Genomic DNA, 10,652 nt, shown 5'->3' with positions numbered 1-10,652 from the left:
TAATGCTATAAATAAGACTAAGACTAAGAAGTAGAATATTGCCAGTACTTCAGATGCTTCTCTTACACTGTCTTCTCATCTCTGTCTCCCCACAAAGAAAATTTCTATTCTGAAGCAGAGACTAATTTATATAATAGCTAATTTTTAAAGTTAGACTTATTAGATTTAAATATAATCTAATAATATAATATAATATTAGTATATAATAAATATAATCTAGTAATAAAAGTTTAGGCGCCAGTTGTATGAATTTTGTCAAACCCAGACAATTGTATAACTGCAATCAAGTTACAGAACATTTTCATCATTCTAAAAAGTCTGATCATATCACTTTGCAGTCAATTACCTGCCTTGACCATACAGTTTTGCCAACCACAGGTATGTTCGCCATTTTTATATTTTTGCTTTAATCAGAACATGATGTAAGTGGAATCACATTGTCTGCAACATTTTGAATTTGGCTTCTTCCACTCAGCATGATATATGTGAGATCCATCCATGTACATGAATATGTCAATAGTATTGTTCCTATTAATTGCTAAGTGGTATTGCATTCTAAGGATGTAACACAGTTAGTTTATCCATTCTCTTCTTGATGAGCATTTGGATTGTTTTCACTTTGGGAATATTGGAATCCAGGCCTTTGGGTACACCTATGTTTTCACTTCTCTTGGGTAAACAACAAAGTCAGATTGCAGAGTAATGTGGTCAGTGTACGTTTCACTTCAGAACTAACTTGCAATTTCTGAGTGTGGAGCCTAGGCCTCCATGTATTCTCCATGATTTTTACAAGACTTTCTTATGTGCATATCCAGGTATTAGTCTATTGATTAGTATATGGGATCCCCAAGACAAGACCCTATGCAATTCAAAATTTTTGATCTTTTCCTCTACCAATCCTCTGAAATTGTAATGTTCTGTTATACAGAATAATACAGTTATCTGCATACTGTCCCATCTGTCCTGTCAATGGTTCCTATTCATGTATTCATATCTTATTTCCCCTATTAAACTCTCAATGAGTGTAAATCTATTTCTCTTACCACTTAGAAGTGTAACATTTTAAACTTGTAAAAGCATGGTGATATTTATTAAAGGGTTATAAATTCTGTTGTAGGTTATGCATTCATATTACATTTCACTATGTTCATGTTTACACAATTTTCAGATAATTAAAAAGGTTATATTCCCAGGAAGAGGAATCTGAAGTTTAGAGAATTTAAATCATCAATCTAATGGCATATAGCTGTTTCGTATAAGATCTTGGAATACGTCCTGTATTATTATATTTCTTTTCCACTGAGAGATCATTTTTTAACCATGGGCCAAAGTGCATTCATATAATAATTTTCATCATGTAATTTACTATTCAGAACCATTCAATTGTTTACTACGAAAAAAAATCATCTTGATACTTTTCTGTTCCAGAAAAGACTTAGTATGTTTTCCTCTTGGAGCATCATTACAACTTTAAAACTCAAGAAGCTGGTATCAGAATACAAATGCATAATATGCATAGAATATCTTAATTGTGTGAACAATTCCTTTTCATTTGTAAAAGGAAAATTTTTTAATAGCTTAAAAAGTACTTTAGAGACTATACCCTTGAATTTGAAACTGGAATAAATGCCTTACTGTTTATATTTAATAGAGAAGATTCTAGTTAACTCAAAGTTCTATTAAAAATTGAATCTTATGCCTTTCAGAAAGCATAGTGGGGAAAATAGTAAGGACTCGACATATTTTGTTCAATAGAGCTATAAATTAGAAGTTTACTTTAATTTCCTTGATGAAAGACAACTGTCAGAATAGGGGCGGTGGAATTAAGAGGTTACATTTAAAGTTGAGAATTCAGCTCATATACATTTAGAGTGATATGGATATATGAGGGCTTAATACTGCCATTTTATGTCTTGTTTTCTGGTTTTTCTATTTTTACATTTTTTCTTTTCATTTGTATTTCTTACTGCCATTTCATTTTGGTGGTTTTCTGAGGGAGAATTCTCAGTTTTCTCTCTTTTTGTGAATTGTGGCTATCATCTGATTTTTTGCTTAGCAGTTACCATGAGGATTATAGGAAAGATATTGGAGATGAGATCATCCATTTTCTCAAAACCTCTGATCTCCACTAAACTAAGTAGGTTCCTTCCCTTTCCTCTGACCTTCTCAGTAATTGCAATTACAAATTGTTCTGTTTTTAATTTTGTGAGTTTGTGGCTAAGTTGAAGTGTTTATCATTACTTTTGTTGCTTTCTTTACCTTTATCTATTAAGTTGTACTTGAGTCTTTGTCTTCCTATTCTGGTAGAGAGCTGCAGGTTTCCGATCATGTTTATTTATCCCCTTGCTCAGACTTTCGCAGACCTTCACCTTTTTGTTACTGGTGTGAGGCCATCTTTAATTATTTCTTGTAGCGGAGGTCTAGTTGTGATGAACTCCTTCAGCTTTTGTTTATCTGGGAAAGCTTTTATTTCTCCCTCATATCTGAAGGAAAATCTCTCTGGATAGAGGATTCTTGGCTGAAAGTTTTTGGCTTTTAGTAGTTTGAATATATCATTCCATTCTCTCCTAGCCTGTGGGGTTTTTGCCAAGAAATACGCTGAAAGCCTGATAGGGTTTCCTTTGTAGGTTACTTTCATCTGCCTTGCTGCTCCTAATATTTTTTCTTTATCATTAACCTTTGCCATTTTTACTGGTATATGCCTTGGAGAAGGTCTTTTAGCATTGATGAGGTTGGGTATTCTATTAGCTTTATTTATCTGTAAACCCTGAACCATCCCCAGGTTTGGGACAATCTCGGCAATTATTTCTTAGAGCAAGCTCTCTGCTTCTTTCTCCCTCCCTTCTCCCTCTGCAATACCTATAATCCCTAAGATGCTTTTCTTAATTCAGTGGGATATTTCTCAAAGAATTCCTTCTTTTTTTTTTTTTTTATTAAATCTTAGTTCTGTCTCCTCCTCCAACTGTATAATGTCTACATTTTAATTCTCTAGAAGATGAATTCTTTCCTCCATAAGAACCATTCTATTTTTGAATGATTATAGATTAATCTTTATTTCATTAATTCTATTTTTCATATCCAGAATTTCTGCTTGATTTTTTTTTATAGTTTCAATCTCTTTGGTGAAGAGATTCATTTTATTGCTGAGCTCCTTATATTGTCTTTCTATATTTTCTTGTAAGTTGTTGAGTATCCTTATGATGGCTATTTTGAATTCTCTGTCATTTTGTAAATTTCTGTGTCTTCAGGGTTGACTTCTGGAGATTTGTCATTTTCTGTCTGGTCTGAATTGTTGCTGCAGTTTCTCATGGTGTTTAACAAGCAACTCTTTTGCCAGGGCATTTGTGGTATTCTTAGGATGCAGATTCCACCTGTTTCCTCTAGGCAGAATCAGGAGCACTGTTTATGAACCTACCCTGTCTATTGGAGGCTGTGAGGGTATTATAGGTGCTGGCCCCAGCCTGGGGGGTGTTCAGGTGCGTATGTGGAACTTGCTTGGTGGACAAGTCTTCCCTTCAGGACAGATCTAAGGCCATACTTTGGTGCCTCAGCTGCACTATGAACTCCCCCTTCCTGCCAGGAAAACAATCACCAGTGGGCTATAAGCTGCCACTCCCTCTTCCCACAATCATAGTACACGTTTCCTCTTTGGGAGCTCAGCAGCACTATCAGAGCTCAGGCACGCAGGGCCTGGGCTGTCTTTGTCCCAGTGTGTAGATTTGCTATACAGTCTGTGCTTGAGGTCTGTGGGACTGCTCTGCTTGGCTGGCAGAACTGCCTTGCTGAGAATTGGGTAGGGCTGCTCCTTGTTGCCACAGGGGCCCTATGGACTCCCCCGTCCCACCAGGAAGGTGAACCTGAGGAAGATGGAAGCTCCCACACCTTTTCCTACAGCTGCCCAGACACATTCCTTCTTTTGAGGCTCAGCATCCCCATGAGTGATGCTCAGGCCTGGGATGTGTTTTCCCCAGTGCGTAGATCTCCTGCGGTCTCTGTTTATGGACCATGGGGCCAGTGTGCTTGGTGGACTGGGCTTCCTCTCTGGGACCCCAACTAGAACCACTTCTTGGTGGCACAGGGGAATGGTGGGTTCCACCTCCTCACCAGGAGAGCAACAGTGATCACGAGCGAGTGCAAGGGTTATCACTGACTCCTCCTACAGGCACCCTGGTGCATGTTCCCACCTTCAGGATGTTTGCACGCCAGGCTGGAAATCATTCATGTGTATGCAGAGGGCTGCTGGGGGAGATCAGGGAATGCTCATGTATTTCTCTCACTTCCCAGAGGGCCAGTCCATCCACCCTCAAGTGTATAGCTGCATGTGTCTCTCAGGCATCCTGTTGTGCTGCGTGGGCTTCCTCTATTTCTCAGTGAATGTCCATTTAGTTGTAGTTCAAAGAGGAAGAGACATAGGGAACAGCTCACTCTGCCATGTTGCTGATGTCAAAGAGTTCGATAGTATTTTCATAATTACCTACAGGGTTTATGTTACTAATTAATATTAAATATACAAACATAACTGAAGTAGGTAGAGATGATGATATGACCAATATCAAATTCATTCAGAATATTGGCACAAATTCTCCTAATCATTTAGAATTTTCCAGGGAACAGAAGCTTGAGTTTTAAAATAGCAATATTAGAAAATTGTTTTATTTTCCTTGATTAATAAGTACTTAAACATTTAGAAGAAAGGAGAGTAATGTAGATAATTTTGTGAAAGCACACAGAGTAAATATTTGCTCTTTCTACTTGCTTGTCTATTTAGAATACTGCACATGTCTTCCATGTTTCATGTTACATATGAAAATTTATTTCAAAAAGTTGGGGTTTTATCAATAGACATTGTATTTTACTTAACAGTGGAAGTCATTATATTCAAATAATGAGCGAACTTACTTAAATTACATGTTGCCATTGTTAAAAGTGATACATAAAACTTTGATTCTTTTTGTTCTCTCCTGTGTTGATTCTTCTATGACTTTTAAGAGTAATGATTTCATTTAGAATTTGTCTACTGCTTTAGTTCATTGCAGAATCAAATACCAAGCAGCATATTAGGTGCACTGTAATCTTTTGGATCTACTTTGATCCCAAGGAAGAAAAATAGTTACAGCGCCTACTTTGCAGATCAATTTGTGTCAGTAAAAGAAAAAGACAAAAGGAATTGGCCAATTGCAGCACAAAGACCTAAACTGTGATATATAATGTAGGTGGTAGAGCCCAACAGGATAAAGGTAATAGTACAAAAGAACAACATTGACAGAGACTTCATGGAGAATTTGCAACTTGAGAGTAGAATTGTTTGGGATTTTATAACATTTAATAATTGCTTTAAAATCTCAGTCCTTTTCTGTAATAATCATGTGACACAAAGAAAAGTTACTCTCAGAGTATTTTTTCAAGTTGTGTAGAACTCAGTAAAATTCAGAGGAATAAAACAGTTTTTAATAATAATAACAATAATAATAATAACTGGCACTTACATAGACTTTTATAAATGACAGGGCTTCTTCTAGTTGTTTTACATATATTAAATTAGTTAATTCATGTAATAACGCAAAGCATTGGAACAAAAGCTGGCCCACTTTTGGCTGAGAGCAATTTGGTACTCAGGATTGAGTAACCCACATGAGGTCACACAACTAGCAGGTGGTGGGGCAATAATTCAATTCCATACACCTGGGGAGGACTGTGCTCCTTACCCATGATTTTATGTCAATGCTAAGTTTTGTGGACAATGTTCAATCCCACCAGGATAGAGAGATGAAAGACAGGCTGGCACTAGTTGTCAGCCAAGAGATGCCCAGAGTGAAATATCCAAGGAGGTGCTCACATGCAGATCTGTACAAGTACAGGATCAGACCTGAACATGAATGAGTGCCTCAAATTTTACTCTCTAAGGGTCTCACTATCCTCTCTCTAGTCCTGGCCTTGATCAAAGAGGAGAATGGAAAAAAGTGATTACTAACAAGGGGACTCAATAACTCTGTTAAATACAATTTTGCTAGGCAATGTGCTATAACCCTGGAGAGTCAAAAGAACATAATTACAGCTATATAATCCGAACTAACAAGTAATCAGTCTAAATTTGATAGGCGATAATTTTATTAATAACATATCATTCAATTATCATAAATGAAGTAAAAATGAGAAAGTTTATATGTTTACTTAATGTCACAGGAATAATACATCAAGGAAAAGGGATTCAAACCTAAAAAAACAAAAAAGGCACTGGCTTGCAATCACAAACCTACGATCAGTTGGTCAAATGATCCACCTTTAGTGAGTTTCAATACCTTTATCTCTAAATAATAGGGAGGCTAGAAATGGTTACTGAAAGTAGTTTTTTGAAAAACAACAAAGATGGTGGGGGTGCACACAGAACAGAGGGTAAAACGAAACAGCTGACATCTTCTCTCCCTCTGCCCACACACCTGCACATAGGTAATGAACACACTCCAGGCTGTCCCTGTTTTCCCAGGCTTAACCTCATTTAGTGTTTCTATCTGAATCAGAGTTCTCAATTTTTCTGGATAATACCCTCTTATGTTTTCCGCTTAGTATCTTACCAAAAGATATTTGCTTAACTCCTATGTACACAATAACAATCCTAACATTTTTTTAATTGTCTAATAATGTGAAGTTAATAATAAAGACGTTTATGCTCAAGATCAACAAGCAATGACACAGGAATGAAGTATTGAAATAGGTAGTCGAAAATGTATGTGAAAAGACTCTTTATGATATAGTGCTACTGAATGAGAAAATGCATTCAGAAGTACAATATGATTGTCAAGAGGTGCAGTTAATTAAATGTAAGATCATTGGATAAAGCTCTGGGTCTGTCTCCACACTTGCCAGTGTTATAGAGCCTGTGCTGAGTATAGTATAGTTTGTTTATCCTGGGCTATGTTCAGAAAGTATAATGGAATAGCCTTAAAGGAAATTTCTTTTGCTTTTGCAGTTTAGACCCATAGGATCTAAACTGAGAAAGTGGGAAATGTATAAATAGTAGCATTCTTGAATTAAATAGAACTGCAGTGATTATGAAAGCCAGTCTGGACATCCTGATATAATTTGGAGACTAGGCAGTGTCAAAGAAGGTAAAGTGAATAGCACGTGATAAACTTACTCTTTCCACAGAAGAAAATCTGGCTAAGTGGATGGAATTTGTTCTCTTGGATATTGCTGATGTTCCCTATCTCCGATCCTTTCTATTTGGATTGTTGTTATCATTATCTTGATGGTCAATGGCACCATATTTTTATTTACAAAACTGGACTCTACTCTCCAGATCCCCACGTATTTTTTACCTGGCAATTTTTCCTTCTCGGAAACCTGTTATGTATCAGTAAACCTACATAGAATGTTGATAAATCTTGGAACACAATTAGAACATGTTTTTTTGGTTTTGTCATGCAAATATGTGAGTCTCTGTTTTTTCTTTCATAATATAATATGAGGGCATTAACATAGTTCAAGAAGATTATTTCAGTGTAGATGAGAAATTGTTACTGACTAATACAATGGCAGCTCAGTTAAAATCATTTTTATCTTCTGTTTTCCCAGAAGTATTTAATGTTATAATATATTAATTGCCTTTCTTGTTTAAATTCCAATACATTCCAACTATATCTCAATACATGAGAAAATTATGATTCTCTGTAGATCTCATTAATTATCACAACCAAACTATACTTGCTGACATACTCTCTAGCTAAAATATATATTCTCTGCTTTTGGTATTTTTGACAACTGCCTGATAAGCATATTTAATAATAATTCATAGTTTTCAATATTTATTATCACGTGTTTAATCTCAGATTTATTAAATAATATTGTTTTTAAAGAAAACCACCAATGGCAGGTAGCAAGAAACTTGAGGAGAGACTTACTAGGCAGAGTTTCAGAAATCATATCATCAATGTAATTCCTACAACTTTTTCATTATTAATTAAATAACCAATATGTCAGAAAACATATAACAAACATCTGCTACATGTTTGTATAAGATAAATAAAAGATGTTGCATTATAATGCCTGATAACAATGATGTTTATTTCATTTTGATAGATAATTACAACTAGAATGGATTTGAAAAAGCACATGCACAAATAGTAAGAGCTATAGCTGTGCCATATGAAAGGGGGGCCATACATACTTTCTACTTGTGAAATGCTTCATGGAAGAGTTGAGAAATTAGGTAAAAATACAGGTCAAAATTTGGTGGTGACCAACCACTGAGAAAATGTGATATAAATGTTTCTGCCTCAGGATTTTGTTTGTTAGTATGAGGAGTAAAATGGACTAACTTTGCTCGGCACACAGACAAAAAATAAAAATGAATAATTCTCAAATACACCACTTAAATTCAAAATCAAACCTAGTATTAGATATTAAATATGTTAATAATTTAGAATTTAGGATACATTCTCCATTAGACTTCAGTTATGTTCTTTGAGCTCAGGATATACAATGCTAGAAATTAATGGAGAACAGAAAACTTATGTGCTAATTCCCTTAAATCTTTTTAGTCTATGCGTTGGAAAACAGGTCAAAAAATATAAATGGTGAACTACGCTATTTTCACAGATGGAACACCTGAAAAACCCAGCATGCGTAAATCTCACTTCAATGATGGGACTTGTTTTTTTGGGATTTTCTTACATTCCCAATCTCCAAATGGTTCTTTTTGTGGTATTTTTCTTTGTTTATGTAATCTTTGTGCTGGGAAATGGCATCATTATTGTCATAATCAGGGTTGACCAGGCTCTCTGGACTCCTATGTATTTTTTCCTCTGTAATTTTTCCTTCTTGGAAATCTCTTATATATATGTCACTCTTCCTAAAATGTTCATAAACATTTGGACTAAGAAATAAACATTTCTTTGTGTGCCTGTGCAACACAAATGAGTTTTGTCCTTATGTCTGGAAATATGGAGTGCCTCCTTCTTACAATGATGGCCTATATCCATTACATGGCCATTTGCAACCGTCTGCACTATCCTTTAGTCATGAACCACAAGATCTGTGTCCATCTGGTGGCTGCCTCCTGGATCACTGGAGTTCCAGTTGAAATAGGGCAGAGATGCCAGATTTTCTCTCTGTCCTTTTGTAGATCCAACCAAATTAATCACTTCTTCTGTGACATGTCACCAATACTCAAGCTGGCCTGCGGGGAAACTTTTCTGAATGAGATATTGGTCTTTACCACTGCTATGCTGTTTCCTATGATCCCTTTTTTATTGATACATGACTCCTAAAGTAAAATCATTTCTGCCATCCTGAATTTGCCATCTGCAACAGGACGAGACAAAGCCTTCTCCACCTGCTCTTTTCAGATCATAGTTGTGGCTTTATCCTTTGGATCTGGAATCATTACATATTTATGACCCAAATCCAAACGGTCTTCCAAAACAGATGATTTTTTCTATACCACTGTCATCTTAATGTTTAATCCTATGATATAAACTCTGAGAAATAAGGATGTCATGATGATCTTGAGAAAATTACTGCCTTCATGTTTAATGTATTAGCTGCTAATTTGAATTCATTTTCTGTTTTCCTATTTAATCCTATCATTGCATAATTGAAAATTAATATTTAGCTTGCGTTGCTACCTTATTACAGATTGATTACCTTTACTCATCCCTGAGCTTGTTGTTTTATGCTGGACATTTCTGGTATCAGAATTATATCCATAGGGTTGTCTTGCAGATAAGAAACTAAATATCCAGGCAATATCATATTCAGTGTATCAGTCTATTTCTCCTAGAAGTTTACTAGTGATTTGGGACTTTTTATGGAAAAATTTAGTATTTATTATCTAATAATTGGCATCATACGCTTTTTTCCCCCTAAAACCCACAGTAAATATTTTTGATACTTTTCCCTTTGTGTAACTTTTATTTATTGCTTTTTATGTTCATAAAGTTATTAGATACTAACGGGTATGTATCATATATGGTAAGCATTTGGAGAATATTTGTTAAACTTATATGTGATTATAATTTTAGAAATTTTACCATTCAGCAAACTGAGTTTGCCTCTTTATGATTTAGAGACCACTAAGGAAAGATTAAAAATAGAAACTCCACATAATGATACTTAGAAATGGTGGTATGGTAAAGAATCTTTTACCCTTTGCTTCTACATTCTTGATATTTGTCTCTTTCATTTGTGTCTGCTCTAATTTTTGATGATTAAAGCACTGAATCAGGCTGTTGAAACAACGTGGATATTTATGGGACTGTGTAAGACTAAAGGACCCTCTTCAGTATGCATTACAATTGCAGAAGTTAAAAGATTTTCCAGCTACCATTGTAAAATGCCTTTGTGTGAAAACATTTCAGAATGGAAGTAAAGCCCAAGACGATTCTTTGGTTTTCAAAGGGACATTTGTGGGACTCTGTGACCTTTCTCACAGTATCAAGCTAAAAACTACTTTGGAGAATTTTTTTAAATAAAAGGCTTCAAACGTTTCCACCTGTGCCATATTTTCACAATTAACAAATACTCTTTTGGAAATGTTACAAGGACCAGTATGGCAGAAAACGTTGTTTGAAATATGTTTTCCAAGAAAAATGGGGTGTCAGGTTTGGCTGCTAATTTAGAGGATGCAAAAATGTTTGATTTGATCTACGCATTGG

At 35.4% G+C, this 10,652-nt stretch overlaps 1 pseudogene; it reads left to right on the top strand.

Moving 5' to 3' along the window:
- Positions 1-8,595: 8,595 nt before the first annotated feature.
- LOC124229096 (olfactory receptor 10AG1-like) lies at positions 8,596-9,539 on the top strand (annotated as a pseudogene).
- Positions 9,540-10,652: the final 1,113 nt, after the last annotated feature.

Source organism: Equus quagga, chromosome 17, assembly GCF_021613505.1.
Source record: "Equus quagga isolate Etosha38 chromosome 17, UCLA_HA_Equagga_1.0, whole genome shotgun sequence".
Classification (NCBI taxonomy): Eukaryota; Metazoa; Chordata; class Mammalia; order Perissodactyla; family Equidae; genus Equus; species Equus quagga.
Note: the sequence above shows the minus strand (reverse complement) of the source record. Positions and strands in the feature narration are given on the sequence as shown.